Source organism: Octopus sinensis, linkage group LG27 (genome assembly GCF_006345805.1).
Source record: "Octopus sinensis linkage group LG27, ASM634580v1, whole genome shotgun sequence".
Classification (NCBI taxonomy): Eukaryota; Metazoa; Mollusca; class Cephalopoda; order Octopoda; family Octopodidae; genus Octopus; species Octopus sinensis.
Genome location: NC_043023.1, coordinates 4,664,267 through 4,684,469, shown reverse-complemented (window position 1 = coordinate 4,684,469; position 20,203 = coordinate 4,664,267). Strand labels below are relative to the sequence as shown.

Here is a 20,203-nt window from a genome sequence, read left to right as displayed (position 1 = left end):
GCATTGAAGCCCCAACCGCAACACGACGTGTTCAACCGGCATTCTGCCTTGTGACCCCAACATCCTGTTACAGAACAAACTGCTATTATGTACCTTACTATGAACTGGTAAACTAATTCCATCTTGTCTAAAATATGCTGAGACTCTTTCCTATACTCTGTATTCTGTTTTATACGCATACACCTTGTTTGTACTTCTGTCGCACAGACACAAACACTTGTCGGATGTACACACACTCCACTTTGCTAGCACTCACACACACTCTCATTGTACACATTTGTAAATAAAGTCTTTTTCTCTCAAACAGTAGAATGGTTGTTGTCCTCATTAATCCTTTGGCACTTTATTCTTTTATACCATGTATTTTGGTTTATTCTTTGTTGGGACGATCGTGCGGCGTTTAAAGGAGACGTTTCCGTCACCAACTCCTTACGCACAGTCATATTCCCTACACTGTGTACAATGAGAGAGTGTGTGAGTGCTAGCAAAAGATGGAGTGTCTGTGTGCATGCGACAAGTGTTTGTGTCTGTGTTCGTGTGCGCGATAGAAGTACAAATAAGGTGTATGCAGAATAAAATACTGAGCATAGAATGAGTCTCTCAGCATATTGAGTTAAGATGGAGTTAGTTTACCAGTTCGTGAGGTACACAATAGTAATAGTTGTGTAACAGGATGTTGGGGTCACAAGGCAGAATGCCGGTTGAACATATGTCATGTAGTGGTTGAGGCTTCTTGATACAGGAATTCTTACAGGTTGAGCTAAGTTGTTAACCGCAGTGAAAATCACAACAGTGAGAAAGCTAAACCTGAGCGGGTGCTGTGAAGATATGTTCCTAACACTAGCTTAATGATAACTAAGTTATTTTACTAAATTCTTTCTTACATTTAAAATTAATTGAAAGAGACACAGAGCATCTCAACAGAAATATGGTAACAAAAGGGTTAAGGAACTACATAATTCATTGTTCTTTCTAATCAAAGGAATTGTAAGTGACAGGTAGCAAGAATCTGATGAGGAAGAACACTGGACACATTAAAGTTATGCAATATGCATTCAATGCTCACTTCAAAATACAATGTAGCTCATAACTATTCCATTCCTTTCATGACTTCAAGTATGTAATTTCAGCCAATGACTTGGGCTCCTTTTATTGAGCTTGGTTGCAGTTCAACATCTGGCAGTCATTTTAGAGGTGCCCTGTGTCAAAAAATATCATTCGTAGCAGATGTCCTCTCGACATCATTCACACATGCCTGACACGGGTTGAGAAGTTGTTATCTATGATCATAAAAATTAAAAGTAATTCAAATTCAATGTTTTCTTGAAACAATAAATTTCTATAGAAATTAGGATTTAAATTCCAATCTGTGAAAAGTAGTGCTAGATTTTAAAAAATAAGCCATTTGGGGCAAGAAATAAAGTGGAAAAACGTGAAATTCTTTGAGTGTCTTGTGCAAAATCTGTGATGAGCCCAAGGAATGCTGATGACCTGGAGTTACCTCTGGCATATATATATATTTCCTTGAAAATCCTAAATGAAGTGAAAAGTCACAGAGCTGTGAAGAAGGATAAATTAAGATAAAAGGAGGAAAACAACGAGATGGAAGAGTTCCAAAATCTGGCAGTTTAAGAAAAAAGCTACAACTGTAGAAAGACTTCCTTATTTGCAGAAGCACAACAGCATTTGAGTGAAAATGTTGTGAGTTTCTAGTGAGGTGAGATGATACAAAGTGATCTAGGACTGAGAAAGTTCATCAGAACACTTCCTGTGGTAATTGAAGATTAAGACTGGCAACATCACGTCAATGTCATGAGGGTTGCAAAGCTGAAGCAAGAGAGGGACCGATCAAATTAGAGACTCACTTCTGAACCTGGTTAAAAAGATCCAAGTGACAAGATGACGCACCTGTTCAAATATGGTAACAGTATTCCATACAAGGATGAATTAGTTTCAGATGTGAGGTAGTCCTTTGACCTATACAGTGACCCCACATTACAGGAAGCAGGCCTACCAATTAACTGCATGAAGGAACCCCAAGAAAGATCAAGTGAGAAAGCAAGACCAAGCAATTTCAAAGATATATATATATATATATATAAAAGAAATGGGTTGAGGTTCACTACAACTGTTTCAGATGTGTTTTGATGAACAAATCAAGAACCTCATGAAAGAAACGTTTTCTTTAGGTGAATAAAATTTTAAATCCAAAATTTAACATTTAAAATTTGGCTCCTTCCATCTCTGACGTTCAGAGAATGAATTTGCAAATCAAAGCTTGACCTTATACAGGAGAATGGATTATAAACATGCCAACAGATTAAGCTATTAAAAAGTCATTAATGGGGAGGGGGTCAGTGGAACAGATAATGAGATGAAATACGCTAACACCAGCACCATTTTCAAGACAAATATCATCACACTCATTCAATGACAACAGACAATTCACAGATACAGACAGAAACAAGTCAAATGAAGAAGTCATAAATCAAACAAGCATAAACAATAAAAGTAAAATAGAAATCAACATACATGGCTATGTTTATATACACAAATATAGATGAGACATCATGCAATATAAACCAATCATCTATACTTTCACATTACAGCTGGTTCCACTTATGCTCTATTTTTTCCTCCAAGCATCTGTCCATCCCATTTTCTAGTGAGAAGGTAGTCAATCTGCCCACCAAACTGATATATGATCAGCTGACTGACTGGTTTCTGACCAAGAGGTAATTTACATCACAGAATTCCAAAGAGCCTTGTTAGCTTCTCATTTATAGGACTCTGTCTTTCATTTTCTTTATTGTGAGGCTTAACATCTTGAGATCAGTCTCCACTACTTTGTCTCACCTTCTTCAGTCCCCTCCGCCACCACCATCCACATTTAGCAATTGGCACTTCTTTATAAAACTGTTCTCATCTGTATGCATTACATTGCCAGTCTTCTCTCTTTCACACCACATCTGATTCCCCCATGCCTTATTTTTTCCTCAAAGCATCAGTCCATCCCATTTTCTGGTGAGAATGTAGTCAATATGGCTTGGGTACCCACCACAGTGAGCACGCAAGAAACCAGCCAGTCACCTGACAGATGATCAGGTAATTGACTGGTTTCTTGAAGTTAGACCAGAAGGTAACTTACATCACGAGATTTCAAGAGCTTTGTTCACTCTTCATTTGTTGGACTCTAACCTCTATGTATACCTTGGAATACATTGGGTTCCTGCTCAACATATCTTTTGATGTCACCATCCATCATCAAAGTAATCTGCAAGAGGGCTTCATAACATCAGTCCTTTTGTTCATCTGCCAGGTCACACTGCAGAACATATGCGAAGATAAATGTTGCTGTTGTATTTTCCCAGACTAGTTTAAGCTAAATTATCATATCACACACTCTAACTGCCTTAATCACTTTAGCTTAGCTTTTATTTGTTTCATTCATTAAACTGCAGCCATGTTGGGGTCCTGCCTTGATGAATTGAGCTCAGTACTTATTTTTTAAGTTTCCTTCTGCCAAATCCACTCACAAGGCTTTGGTCAACCTGAGGATATAGTAGAAGACATAGGATCAAAGTGCCATGCAGTAGAACTGAACCTTGAACCATGTGAGCGGGAACCTTTTTATTATACAGCTACATCTGCACCTATTTACCCATTTCTCAGCCTAAAGTATGCACACACCCACTACTGCCTACCTAAAAGAATTTCTCTCTTTCTTCATGGGCTACAACGAGTCCAGCTGAAGCTCCCCTCCATCTTACCTCTTACACACTTCCATTCTAACATTCCAACTATCTCACCAGACCTGCTTTTCATTGTCTCTACATTGATTGTGTGTGTGTGTGTGTGTGTGTGTGTGTGTGTGTGTGTGTTATTGAGTAAAATATCTGACAGGCAGGCTGTCAACTAGTTTTACTATTAATGAGAGAACTCTGTAAATAGTGAAACAAGTCTGCAGCCATTATGATATTGTTAGCAATAACACGTATTTACATTCCAAATGTATTCAGTAACTTTCTTTAAAAAATTGTGGAATGTTTAATCACAGGATAAATATATCTAATATACACTCACACATACATATACATACAATGTGTATGTGTATACATATTTGAAAAAGGAAAAAAATGACTTCACTGGTAGTTTTAATCAATTCAATTTTTTGGTTTGTAAATCTCTTAAGTTCTTTAACTTTGGTGGAGAGATTTTTTAAAAGATTCCTGGTTAACTTTTTTGGAGAAAGGGCAGCAAATTTTGTATGCATAACTCTTGGGACATCAGAATGGTCTGCACATAACCATCTGTCATTTCTTCTGTTAACTTTTTGATCTTGGTCAAAGTTTTTCTTGTCTGAGAAAAACCAAATCAAATCTTCTGGATTTTTCAGTTTGTTTAAGAGCCTTTTAGACCTGATGTAGTGATTTTCTTTTGCATTTTCTGACATAAATTGTCCATCATATAAGACTTGTATCTGATGTCTTTATGGACAACATTTCTGACTGTCCCTACTGGCACATGGAAACCTTTTGCAATTGGCCTCATGGATTTTCTGGGAATGTAATTGATGGTCTGTTGAATTTGCTGGATACATTCAAGTGTTTCTGATGATTTCAGAGCATTTAGAATGCTTTTTACACTCTGATACTGGTTACTGTGCCATAAAAGCACACCAATAATGTGATGCAGAATGGTTGGTTGTCTATTCGACTGCCGTCCCCCACCCATCTTCCCACCTTTTATCCACAATAGCATATTTAACAATGTGAAACTAAGTACATTTAGTTTTGTATCATTACAACATCCCCCTTTACTTGAATCAATTCACAGACTAATAAAACTGACAAATGAAAATAGGGTTTCTTCTCACTCAAAGAAATAAAAAAACAACAATAAACTGTTTTGTTGCAAGAGCAATAAGCAACATGCACTTCAAATAACATGAACAGTTTTATGGCGCAAAGTTTTTGTAGTGCTCTGGTGTTTTCATTGTTCTGCCTGATCTTATGATTCTTTGGGGACTGGTGTAGGATCTCAGTGGGTGATGGCATCTTTGGGTTTAATGGTGTGGCTCTTAGATTCAACAATGCATTGTTTACGTCTTCCTTGCTTTATTCCCATTTTGGGATTGTCTTTTTAAATGTCTAATCTCTACTATAATGGAGAAAGCTGCTTATTAATTAGGTATGTAACAATTACTAAAAGAAAGCAATTATTAAAGGGTTGACCGTCTGGAAATATTTTTATAAATTCATCTTCTAAGAAAGTTCCTATAATTTTGATTTCTCAAGTTTATTGAATTTTTTAAACTCCAATTTCTCACAAATTTAAATATTCACTGTGTCTAATTCATTACAAATTTAAATATTCATTGCATTCCCTGCAGAGTATTCCATTTTAAGTTTTTATTCGCTATTAATGTATACGTAATGTAGAAACATTATCTATTGAATGAAAATTTTTTAAAATACCCAAATAATTTTTGAACGTGGGAAAGCTGTGAGAAGAGCCTAGAAAGTTGGATAATTACTATTAGAAGACGAGAAAAAAAAAAGTTACTGTCAGGTATTCGAAACTTGCATGTTATTCAGTTTCCAAACTCAACTTCAACAGTGACACACAGATACGCATGCACACAAATGAAAGGCAATGAAGGTGTATGCGTGTGTGTATGTGTGCATGCGTGTGTTTGCTGTTCGCTGACAAAACTTCATGCTGCATCACTTTTATGAAGTTTTGTCAGTGAAGAAGTCGCAGTTTCAAAGTGATGAAAATATTTTGATACAAATCAAGTTTTAATGTTGAAGTGAAACTAAAGGTATTTGTGTGTTCTTGAATGGTTTACAAACATCTTCCATGCTGCAACTGATATTGTTTCAGCACACGATCTCAGATCAAGTCACTTGCTATGCAAGTACATCTCTAAAATCTCTGTGGATAAATGCCATCAACGACCTTCTCAGGTTCTCCAATATTTTAATTTCTAAACAGAAGCAAATGGGGGCAGGGAGTGGGGTTGCAAAAAATTCATAATTTTTCAAATTTTCTTTTTCTTAGCATATAAATGTATTTATAGGGAAAAATATTGAAAAACATTAATACATGTGAGAGTGATAAAGAAACGAGGAGGGTTGTCTTTGGATGTGTTAGAAACAACAGCCAAATCGCCCTTAAATCACTTTTCCCTCTAAAAATATTAACTATTTAAAAAAATCTTTTTACCAAAAATGCTCTTCCCATGGTTTTGAAGTGCAAAAATAAAAATTGCCCAAAATAGGTCTGGAGTGGGATGATGAGGGAGGGGGTATAAAAGTTATGAGGGAGAAATATCAGATCGTGTGAATTTTCTGAAACCCCTCCTTCACAAAAATTCTTTCCCATAAATCCCTATATACACTGAAGCCTTCAATTGATGGAATGTAGACAGCAGCATGATGAAGTAGTAGTTGTAGAAAATTTTGTTAAAAAGTATCCATTTTTCTGGATTTTATGAGGCAACAAAGTCAGGGGCATATACATCTGTAGTAATGTCCTTTTATTTATACGATTTTTTTCATTTCATGTTTATTTCATTCATTATCTTCAATGTTCTCTCTCTTTCTCTCTCTCTCTCTCTCTCTCTTTCAAACACACTGCAAAGCTTACAGATGGGCTGCTGAATTGAAATCTTTATGTTGCTTTGAGGGGAAGGTAAAACTTGACAACTGCTTCCCCTTCTGTTGTTGGACTACCATGATGTTTGTTTAAAAAAGAGAGATTATGACTGTGATAAAATAATGAAAGCAATATTTACTAAGCAAGTGAGCACTATTATACAAAGGAATAATTAGACATAAAATATAAAAATTATTAGAAATGGGAATAAAATGTGAAAATATTATATTATCAAGGGATGAGCAGAAAACTGCCCAGAGAGCAGTCTTCTGCTTGTGATAATAATGTGCTGGTAAACCGATTAGTTTCGATTTGATATATTTATCTTGTTTCACTGCTTCTACCATATTGTGCCATAAAGGCACTCCAATATCACAATGCAGAGTGGTTGGTTGTCTATTCGCCTTTTATCCGTGACAGCATATTTAACAATATGAAAGTAAGTACATTTAGTTTCCTATGATTACAACACTGGTGATACATTTCTATTTTCAGTCTCTAATTCCTTTCAAATTTTGCAGATGGAATATCTGGCAACTTTCAAAACCTGAGATATTTCTAAATTGCTATGCTCAGCCTTTATAGCCATGATAACAACATGCCTCTTCATTTCTTGGATAAGCTGATGGTATGCTACTTTTTTTTTTGTGTGTGGAACAGATTATATAGACACATGTGCACAAACAAACAAAAAGGAATGCAGTGTAAATAACGGACAGAGTCAAGACTATTGAAAAGGTTGCAAGATGCAATGAAAATTTTAGGAAAATAAAAATAAGAAATAAGTAGAAATTTTACTGGTGCGTGTATTACATTATAAGGCACAAAAAGAAAATGACTCTCCCCAGTTAGCAAAAATGTAGCGATGACCCCCCCCCAAAAAAAGGGGTCCTCAAACACTTTATGCAACCTGTATCATCAACATTTAATGTCCATCTTCCATGCATCCATGGGTAGGACAGTTGACAGGAACTGGCCAGGTAGAAGACTGCCCCAGGTAACTGTATCTGTTTTGGCCTGTATGTATATATATATATATATATATATATATATATATATGTAAAAAGGTTGAATTAGATTCATCCTTTAATTTGGAGGTTTCCAAAATAAGATTTCTAATATAGATTCTTCATATTTTGCTGGTAAGCTTACTGGCGTTAAATTGTGAATATGAAAATAATACTTGTATATGGTGTGTTGTGAATTTATGGAAAGGAATCCCATAAAACTCAACAAAGGGAAAAGATCCGTAAAGTCTGTTAGATCTAAAAATGCTCAAGATATGCCATGTGTCACAACTATACAGCCCAAGGAATTAAATGCAGTTCACATGACAAGCACACATGTGTGTGCATACATATAGGCATATAGGTATGGCTGTGGGATAAAAAGTCTGGTTCCAATCACATGGCTCTGGCTTGTTCGGTCACAAACATACACACACAATGTGTGTGTTTGTATGAGTATGTCAATGTGTGTATGTCTTGGTGAATGTGTTTTATTCCCACCACTGCTTGACAACCAAATGTTGGTTTGTTTATAGCTACATAACTTAGCAGTTCAGTAAAAGAGATTGGTAGAATACCAGGTTTAAAAATAAGTGTGTATACACACACACAAACACATACAATTTCTGTTTCTTTGTCATTATATTAATTTCATATTATGTTCTGTACTTGCATAACACTTTATTCTGAAGCAGCATATATACATTGAGTTCTAACATCAGGTTATTAGTATTGCTATGACTATGTGAAATTACGAAATACAAAAACTTCACTCTCAAAAAGTAACAAGTAATAATCTGAAACACCTCTCATCAGCTATAGGGACCAGAACCAATGTATTTCTGAACACTTGTGGATGTGGCAATGATGGTAACACATCACTGAAATACTGGATGTTATAACACACAATATCTGAGAAAACAAAGGACAACTTATGAGTGAGATGGAAAATTAAGGACAAATATACTAATTATACAATAGAATGACAGAGGCAGTATTAATACCAAAAATGTAAAATATTCACCACTTAAAAGTGGATGCTGTGTTAGAATACACAAATACTGCAGTATCTACCAAGTGAGAAAACTCTCATATAGTTATATGGTGCATAAAAGCACATCATAGCTATTACCAATGGCAGACAATCACCACTACTTTAGCTGCCTGTTCAATGTCAAAAGATCAACTTTGTTTTTTGACTTGGCACAAGAATAGAACAACCATTAAAGAAAGTAGTGCAAATGGAAGAACAGAGATATGAATTTTGGTGGAGTAGGAGGTAGATGAAAGAAGGCATGAGAAAAGAAAGGGAAAGAGTCAGGGACAGCAGGTGGTAAAAAAAAAAGAGAGAGAGAGAAAGGAAATTAGAGAGAAAGACACAGGTAATAAGAAGGTGAATAACAAGATAGGAACATGATTTATAAACAGTATTAATGAGAGCATGTGAACCAGACGAAGATTAGTGTCAGAAAGTTCACATCTCTCTCTATCTCTCTCTCTCTATATATATATCTATACACACACATACATACATATATATATATATATATAATATATATATATATATATATATATATATACACACATACATACATACACACACACACACACACACACGAGGGGAAGTCTAAAATTATCCACATTTTCACCATAACATATCTTTAATGACTGCTTCATTAGCAAAGTGCACCAAAGAAGAACAAAGAGCAGTGATCCAACTTTTCTAGAAACGATCAACAGTGCAAGATACAGTGCTTTGCTGGCCAACAAACCGAAGCCAGCAATTCGCACCAAATGCTGCAATCTATTATCGGAGACAGTTTTGTTGTTGCATGGCAATGCACACCCACACACAGCCTCCCAGACAGTTGAAACCATTAACCAATTGAGTTTTGAGGTTCTTGGAAGACCCTACCAAAATAGCCCAGACCTCGTCCCTTCCAACTATCATATCTTTGGACCACTCCAAGATGGTTTATGAAGTTGTTGATCTCCTACGGATGAAGATTTGAAGGAATCGGTGCATAAATGGTTGCATGACCAACTGAAAATCTTCTTCTTGGAGGGAATACGCAAGCTTGTGGACCACTGGACCAAGTGCATCAAAAAGGAAGGAGACTATATAGAAAAATGATGTACTTGTTTATTCCCTGCTTTTGTATAAATATACTGAAAAAACAAGGGTGCATATAATTTCTGACACTCCCCTTATACATATACCAGCTGACGCTCCCGATAATTCCTGGGAAAGCAGGGCTTATCCCTTGGTTCCATTCTCATAATTGTTTTGCTAAACCAGTAACAACAATACAAAGTATGGAGCTGTTAAATCGGTTTTTGTGCTTTTGTTGATGGAAACTTGTACATCTTCATATTTTTTTCTTTTCATTATACAGCATAATTAGTTCAAACGACTGAAATATGTTTCTGCTGCATAGAATATGTACAGTTGCATATGCAACCTGCAATATTCTGCTCTGCACCTTCATTCAAGGTCTTTTTACAACTGTGGTCTGATGCAAACTGAGTTTAAGTATGGGTAGCTTATACTTTTATTTTACTCTAGTTTAAGATAAAAAAGGAAAGTGAAAGGGAGATATTGAGTCTGGGCTGTTGGCAGGGTGTTCCAGCACCTAAAAACTCAATATGGCTATAAAATTTACTTAGTCTATCTCTGACTGAACCCACAGCCATGTGGTTGGGAAGCAAACTTCTTACAGACACTGAAAGTTCACTTTCTCTTGAACATCAAGTGGTCTGACTGTCCCCAGTAACTCCATGCTGGAATGACTAATTAGCCAGAGTATCGCCTAATCATCAAACATTACCTTTGACGGACTGGCCATGTCATCACGATGAATAGACAGGAGTTACAGAATAGACATTAAAGAATAGCTGAAGTCAACTGTGAAGCAGGTTAGCTTTGATCTAACTTTTGAAATGACTGTTACCACCTGTCCCAACTACCAACAAAATATAAACAATAACGCAATACTGTTTGAAAGAAAAAGAATAAAAAAAGGTCAGGCAGCAGCAACCACAACCAACTCTGACATTCACATGGAGCCAATGTAATAGCAGGTTCTATTATTAATGACCTGTAGGGACAGTATTTTGTTATGCAACCATAATATACTACAAATTCTATTAAATGCTTTAATAAGTCTGTGCTCTGCTGTGTTAGCAGTGCCATTACAACACTCGTTAAGGTTATCTCCACAGATTTTTCTATGACCAGCACCAATTTTGTTGTTTCATATCCAAGATCAGAGATGAAAAATGGGTAGTGGGTGTATATGGAATATATGTATACACACCCACCCAATCAATCAATCAATCAATCAATCAACATCTATCTATCTATCTATTGATCGATCTATATATATATATATATATATATATAGATAGATAGATAGATAGATAATTAGTTGATAGCTTCCATTACCTAGGTGACCAAGTCAATAGTGGGGAAGAGTGCGCTGAAAATGTAGCTGCTAGAATAAGAATAGCTTGGGCAAAGTTCAGAGAGCTCTTACCCCTGCTGGTGACAAAGGGCCTCTCGCTCAGAGTAAAAGGTAGACTGTATGACGCATGTGTACAAACAGCCATGCTACATGGCAGTGAAACATGGGCCGTGATTGCTGAGGACATGCATAAGCTTGCAATTAATGAAGCCAGTATGCTCTGCTGGATGTGTAATGTCAGTGTGCATACTCGACAGAGTGTAAGTACCATGAGAGAAAAGTTGGACCTAAGAAGGATGAGATGTGGTGTGCAAGAGAGACGACTGCACTGGTATGGTCATGTGGCGAGAATGGATGAAGATAGTTGTGTGAAAAAGAGCCACACCCTAGCAGTTGAGGGAACCTGTGGAAGAGGTAGACCCAGGAAGACCTGGGATAAAGTGGTGAAGCACGGCCTTTGAACTTTAGGCCTCACCAAGGAAATGACTAGTGACCAAGACTTATGGAAATATGCTGTGCTTGAGAAGATCTGGCAAGCCAAATGAGACCATAACCTCATGGCCTATGCCAGGAGCGTAACCAGCCCACTTATGCATACCTTTTCCTTCTTTGGACACTAAATTCTGCTTGTGAAGACCTTTTGAGGCAAGTGAAATCTGAAATCAAAATAAAAATCAAATTCGATGACTGGCATCCATGCTAGTAGAGCGCTAAGAGCACCATCCGAGAGTGATCGTTGCCAGAGCAGCTAACTGGCTCCTGTGCCAGTGGCACGTAAAAGGCACCGTTCGAGCGTGATCGTTACCAGCATCGCCTTACTGGCACCTGTGCCGGTGGCATGTGTAAAAACATTCAAGCGAGGTAGTTGCCAGAACCTCCTGACTGGCCCCCGTGCCAGTAAAAGCACCCACTACACTCTTGGAGTGGTTGGTGTTAGGAAGGGCATCCAGCTGTAGAAACTCTGCCAGATCAAGATTGGAGCCTGGTGTAGCCATCTGGTTTGCCAGCCCTCAGTCAAATCATCCAACCCATGGTAGCATGGAAAGCGGACGTTAAACGATGATGATGATGAATGATATATATATATATATATATTGTTGGCATTGACTTGTCCTTCAGATCCAAGGATCAATTTCTCCTCCTGGATGAATATTTGGACCATTAATGTTGGTGACAAATGTGGCTAATCCTCACACAGGACATGCTTTGTTAAGGTTATCTCCACAGATTTTCTATAGAAATTACAGCCAGCACTTATTTGTTACAATGTTTCATATCCAAATATGTCTAATGTAAATCACAAGATTGAAGATAGGAAAATAAATAGGGAATGGGCGTTATATGCAATATTTCAAGAGTTCTTGCTTCTTCAGCACCACATGCAACCCATTAGCCATGAACAAACTCATTGCTTAATCACTAAATATAGCAGTATAATGTTATTGGATGAACCAATTTTACACATTAAACACATCGCTGGTGTATAGAAATTCTGTAGAGGTAACCTTAAAAAGTGATTGAATGGCACTGCTAACATGGTAGGACACAATATTGACTTTAACCCTTTAATATACTTGCTGATATATTATGGCTGCATAACTAAATATGGTGTCCTTACAAGTATTTAGTATATATATGTGTGTGTGTGTGTGTGTGTGTGTGTATAAATAGACAATTGCAACAGATGGATTGTGGTTCACTATAGCTGTTTCAGACATGTTTTTTATTAATGAACAGAAGAGTTACATCATGGATAAAAACCAAGTGAATACAGGTAGGAATTAGTAATTAGAACTTCTTAAGAACAAGTACATATTGCCAGATGACTCAGGTGACCCAAATTTGGTCAGAGTGAAAATTATAAGTATCAAGTTTATAATGAGGAATTTGCTAAAGGGCCTGGATCAGGGAGGGAAGTAGATTGAGAAGCATAAGGGAAGTGGAGAAAGAAAGACTGAAGAAGAGAGATGAAGTGAATGCATGATTTTGTTTGACCTGGTAAAGACCCTGTAAATAAAGAATGGTAATTTCTAAATAGTTACTTGTCATAAACTTGATGCTAGCTTAAACTTTGCACACTGAGATCAAATTTGGATTGCCAGAGTCATCTGGCATTATGTACTTGTTCTTAAGAAGTTCTAATTGTTAATTATTACCTGTATTCAGTTGATGAAAAGGTTTTATTTTTGTATGATGTTCATCAATAAAGAACATGTTTGAAACAGCTGTAGTGAACCACAAACCATCTGTTGTTATTGTTTCTCCTTCACCTAACTCGGAACTGACAATTTGTTTGGAGTACAATAGGTGCAGTGAGTGTGATATTGATGACTCATTGTATATTCAGTCAGCCATTTGTGAATGTATGCGTTACTGGAGAATAAATTTGTGTTTACTTTGGTGAATATGTATTCATTGTTAGACATTGGTTTCTACACAACAGTGCTACAACTGACTTGACCTTGGTGTTTTCTCTATTTAAATACCGGATTCTCCTGAATCCTCAAAATTTTTTAAACATACATTTATATATATATATATATATATATATATATATATATACACTAGACTTCCTGTGACACATTGGGTCACCAGGAAACTCTGAGTTTCTCAGCAATGGAGTTTTATTTCGTGTTTTTTTCTTTTCTTTTCTAGTTTATTTTGCATGCTTTCAACAAATGTGACATTGAAATCACATGTAAACAGCTCCTTTCCCCAGAAAAGGAAAGATTTGGCTTCTATTTCTTGCACACCCTGCTGCCGCGTAACAGCTATTTCGGGTCCTTTATTGCAAATAGCTGTTACATGGTAGCAGGGCATGCTAGAAATAGCAGTCAAATCTCTAAATAGCAGCCAAATGCTAAAATAATTTTATCATGAAGAACATTTTAGTATATTCTATACAGGGAATACATGTCTCTGATCTATAAACTATATATATGTGTGTGTGTGTGTGTATACATATATATATATAATAAATTAATAAATAAAACATATGCATATATACATATATGTATGAACCTACATCTACATGTATATATACATGCATATATGGGTACAGGACACCAAGAAAACGTCGAACACAATGAGAAACAAAAACAAACACAAAACCAAGGAACTGGACATTTTTCTTAAACAACGAAAAAATAGTATACAGGACAAATAACACAAGGAAAATTCCCCTTCTTCAGTCGCCATGGTTTCATCTACTCTGCGTTTCGAAGGTGAAGGCGATGCGCATCTTCGATAGAAACTTTCCTTCCCACGAAAAGCAAATTAAATAAAATTTGAGATCTTTTTGTGGAGGAGTAAAAATGGTGATAAAAACAGGACAGTAACGACAGTACAAAATATAAACAGTAAAAGACAGGACAAGGAGAATAACAAGACAAGAAGATATATATAGAGCTTATAGATCAGAGACAGGTATTCTCAGTATAGAATACACTTCACAGTGCTCGAGAGATTTTAACTTGCACAATTAGAGTAAATGTAAGGAAAAGCAAGTTAGGTAAGTCCATATACAAAAAATATTAAATACATTTAATATAATTTACATTGGACGGATATGTGTCCTCATCTTGTTTGTTGTTACCACAATGTTTTGGCTGATTTACTTTCCAGCTTTCATCAGGTATCCTGGGGAAATTTTGAACCCAACTCTGGGTTCTCATTTCTAACGTATTTTTTTGCTAGTGTTGTTGTTGTTATTTATTCAAGGCACTGCCTGGAACTGAACTTGCAATCTTGAGGTTAGTAAATTTTAAAATTCACACTATAATTGTCCACAGGTATATAGAATAATAGTTAAGAGTGCGGGCCACTAACCCCAAGATTGCAAGTGCAATTCCTTGAATACATAATAATAACAACAACATCAGCAAAAAAATACCTCAGGAATGAGAACCCAGGGTTGGGTTCAAAATTTGACCAGGACACCTGATGAAGGCTGGAAAGTAAATCAGCCAAAACATAGTAATAAACAAGATGGCGACACATACCTGTCCAATGTAAATAATGTACAGAATTCCTCATCTCTAAAATATAGAACAACATTTAATATAAAAAGTGTAGCACAGGAGTGGCTGTGTGGTAAGTAGCTTGCTTACCAACCACATGGTTCTGGGTTCATTCTCACTGCATGGCACCTTGGGCAAGTGTCTTCTACTATAGCCTCGGGCTGACCAAAGCCTTGTGAGTGGATTTGGTAAACGGAAACTGAAAGAAGCCCATCGTATACGTGTATGTATGTGTTTGTGTGTCTGTGTTTATCACCCCAACATCACTTGACAACCGATGGTGGTGTGTTTACGTCCCCGTAACTTAGCGGTTCGGCAAAAGAGTACCGATAGAATAAGTACTAGGTTTCCAAAGAATAAGTCTTGGGGTTGATTTGCTCAACTAAAGGCAGTGCTCCAGCATGGCCACAGTCAAATGACTAAAACAAGTAAAAGAGTATATGTATACATATAAAAAAAGTCCAATTCACACAGAATAGAAATGATATCAGGAATTAAAGGGGGTTAAGTAGGAGTTTTATGAGTCCAACAGCTGTTTCTTGGGGGTTGATGGTCCAAAATGATGATTTTATCTCGATTCCATCATTAGATAACACCAGCCTCCATCTTCGGAATTTAGAGAATGGAGTTTGAAGCTCCTACTCAACCCCTTTAATTCCTGATATCATTTCTATTCTAAGTCGGACATTTTATATGTATACATATGTACAATTTTTGTATTAAATGTATTTAATATTTTTTGTATATGAACTTGCCCAACTTGCTTGTTCTTACATTTACTCCTATACACACACCGTCATCAACCTTTAATGTTCGTTTCCCATGCTGGCATGGATTAGACAGTTTGACCACACCTGGCAAGCTGTACCAAGTTCTAGTTTGATTTGGTTTGTTTTCTATGGCTGGATGCCCTTCCGAATGCCAACAGCTTCATAGTGTGTGCTGGGTGCTTTTAACATGGTACTACGTGAGCACTTTTATGTGGCATCAGCACACAACTCTTGCAAGCCAATCTTCTTTGTCAGGAAGATTGGCCTTAACACTTCTGCTGTGAAGTCTCCCGTCAGAAAGGTCCAGCGTCGTGAGGTCGTCAGCATTCATCCACATCACATGACCAAACCACACTGCATCTAATTCCTCTATACACAAACACACACATAAATGTATAGTCATATATATATATATATATATATATATATAATATATATATATATTTCTTTACAACCCACAAGGGGCTAAACACAGAGGGGACAAACAAGGACAGACAAACGGATTAAGTCGATTACATCGACCTCAGTGCGTAACTGGTACTTAATTTATCGACCCCGAAAGGATGAAAGTCAAAGTCAACCTCGGCGGAATTTGAACTCAGAACGTAGCGGTATACTCATATATACATACTTATATAGACAGTTACGTACACACATACAACATGGCCACAGTCAAATGACTGAAACAAGTAAAAGAATAAAATAATATACTCACACATAGTCTGCGCCATCATAGTTGACACACCTCTTACATCGTTCATGCATCACAAACAAAGAAACGGTTCACTGACTTCTACGGGTTAGAGTACGTACCAGAATTGACAGTAACATATTCTTTAAATTGAATTTAAACTTTCTTGAAAAGTATGCATTAGAGAAAACCGGCAAAGTATGGGGCGGTCATTGCTGGAATGTAGGTGACCATAAATGAGGTACAAAATAACTCGGATAAGTTTTAAATCTGACTCACACCCATAAATTGTTTTGTGGTGTGTGTGCGTGTGTATACATACATACACACACACACATATATATTTATATATATATATATACACACACACACATGCATGCATGCAATACATTATAAATAGGTATGCACATGTACAGGTGTTGTATACGTACACATATAAGGATATGTGTCACATACAGAAGGGATGTGTGTGCGTATGGATATGTGCCAGAATATACATACATATTTATATATGTCTATATTTATTAAAAATATACCATATATACACACACACATATATATGTGCCTACCCCATTATAATATTAACTGCTCTACATTTTAGAGTGTGCTTCTCCGGATTTGTTTTTCTACAAACGATTTTATATATATATATATATATATATAGAGAGAGAGAGATCAACCTTCTCTATATATATATTATACATATGTATGTGTATATATATATATATATATATAAGTATATATATTCCTCTCTCTCTCTCTCTATATATATATATATACACGGACACCTGTAACTCTAAATGTACATATGAACGTTAGGCCCATTAAACAACACATCTCATAAACGTTTATAACTATATATATATATATATGTATGTATGTATATTATACTTACTCCACTGTGTAGAAGACATCAGTATGTTGTATGTTGGTAGTTATTAAAGTTTCTCTCTTTATCAAGTATTTGTAAAAGTCCAAATCACTTCACCAAGTCAGCCATGTTGGTTAAGGTGTGTGTCAGAGTGTCTTTCTACCTGTGACAAGGTGTGTGTGTTTGTATGTCTGTACGTGAGTGGGTCAGCTCCTGTTTGAGTACCTGTATGTGGGTGTGTGTGTGTGTGAAAGTTACTGCTTGTCTACCTGTGTGCGCGTATGTGAGTGTGTATACGTCTTTGTGTATGTGTGTGTGAGAGAGAGAGAGAGTACCTGCGTGCATGTTTTTGTATAAGTACCTGTCTTTCTGTGTACCTCTTTGTATATGTGACTATATTCATTGAGGGCTAATGCAGAATCGCACCTCTACCGCCACATTTGATTGACTAATATATTTTATGAATAAACGGATAGGGATAAATAAGATAGGCAGACAAATAAATAAATGGATGAAAAAGTTCAAAATTTAAAATTGGGGGAGGGCATGAAATTTGAGCCCTTTATTAAACTTTATAACATTAATTATTAAATATTAATGTTTGTTTCTCATAAAATGGTGTATATTCAACCTACGTTCAATTATTATTTATGATTATTGAAGGCAAACACAAGTAAAACGTAAATTCTTTTCACTTAAATATTTTTGTCTATATATAATTTCGATTTGCATGTTCGTCAATTAACTACAATCTCTTTAAAGTAAACAAAATCAAGATTGTTAGTGGGGTGGGGATGAAAATTAAAAAAAGTTTTTTTTGGCATATTCGTAATCTTCGACATCTAAACCGTAGGAATTCGAAAAAAAAATTTTCCCAAAAAATAAAAAATGCATTTTTCAAGGAGAGGTTCGATTCTGCATTAGCCCTATCTAGGGCTATTGTGTATGTGTATACCTGTATATATGTATGTGAATGCAATTATCTATGTACAACCGTACGTGATTGTGTACATGTATGTGTACCTATCTCTGTGTATTTGTATATTTGTTAACATATATCTGTAGATATGTGCGTGTGTGTCTCAACCCATTTGTGTGGTTATTACATGTGTGTTCCAGTGTGCACCTATTTCTATGGCTGTATATCTATTATATATTTGTAGTCGAACGGAAGAAAACCCTGAAGTATCGGGACCTAACTGAACTATCTGTGGCGTTTAAGACATTCGGATGGACTGGGCCACTAACCGCGAAGTTTTGGGCAGATCACCTCACCGAGGTGTCAGGTGATGCTCGTGAGGGCGCTTGGCTGGTTAATGAGGTCCACTTTGCCTTTCATCCTTTCGGGGTCGATAAATTAAGTACCAGTTACACACTGGCGTCGATGTAATCGATTTAATCCGTGTGTCTGTCCTTGTTTGTCCCCTCTATGTTTAGCCCCTTGTGGGTAATAAAGAAACAGGTTAATATAAAGATCTTCACCCGTTAACAAAAACAAAACAAAACAAAAAGAAAAACTCCAGCCTGCTGGGTGTTAACAATTGTGTAGGAAAGGAATATGCCAAGATAAAATTTGCGCAAACGAACCTGTCGGGTGGGGATAGGACTTTCGGAAAATTCACAAGATCCGATTTTTCCGTCATAACTTTCAAGAAAATGGATATATATATATATTTTTTTTTTTATGGAATCCCACGTTTTCGGTTATGGAGAATCCGATTCTGAAAAAAAACTTTTTCAAAATTTCAATTCTCAGGCAGGCTATCCACATGCTAGAAATAACAACCAAATCTCACAAAACTGCGATAACATAATGAAAGAATTATGTAATCTATCTTCCCACCTTTCTGCAAAGATTTCTTTCAGAGTAATTTCCCGCAGTAATAACACAAAGTAATTCACGTGAAATTAAAGTGTTTTTTTTTAAAAATATTTTTCGATTTTTAAAAATATCAATCTACGTGGGAAAATAGGAGAATATGAATATGGAAAAAATAGACACAAATTCAAATTTTAATTTCCAATTTTTTATGGAAAACTCTGACCCAAAATTCCCCGCTTCCGCCATCCTGCTATCTAAAAGTGAAAATGAACGGTTGTTTTGTCTGTTGCTGCATGCATTATAGTGAAACAGTAAAAGGATCAAGGCAGCGCCCGGTCACTAAAACGGAAAAAAAAGAAAACAGTCTAATATCCATATTCTGTTAAAATGTCTTATTGATGAGTTTCATTTCATCACTTCCCTGAAGAGAAGATTGTTTTACACCATTTTATTCCTTTGGAATAATACCAGTGATATCTTCGAAACATGTGTCGGAAGTAAAAGAATTTGGATAACACCTGCGTTTAACTCCATTTATTTATTTATATATATTATACAAAATATTTCATGTAAACCCAGAGTTTCTACCTTTAAAAACAAGGAGTTATAACCTTTTTACTTGTGCAATTTTTTGCTACCCTGGTAACTATTTATCTATTTTTTCTGTGTTAATTGTTAACAAGGGAAAAATACACACATCTATTGCCTTCGTCTTTTGTCTATTTTCATAAAGCTTCCCGTTATATATATATATATATATATATATAAGGTTCAGTCCTCCTATTTATCATAGTGTAGCTGAAAGTGTTAGCTGCTAGAATAAGAATAGCCTGGGCAAAGTTCAGAGAGCTCTTACCTCTGCTGGTGACAAATTGAACCGAATTCGCTGACTGGCACCT

General features: G+C 36.1%; 1 protein-coding gene across 1 annotated transcript in view; it reads right to left on the bottom strand.

Moving 5' to 3' along the window:
- The window catches only part of LOC115225459, a 40,351-nt gene extending 23,533 nt beyond the window's left edge, over window positions 1-16,818 (bottom strand). The window contains exon 1 of the mRNA XM_036513850.1: window positions 16,636-16,818. The gene's annotated coding sequence lies outside the window, so the exon portion shown is untranslated. The remainder of the gene's footprint in view (window positions 1-16,635) is intronic.
- Window positions 16,819-20,203: the final 3,385 nt, after the last annotated feature.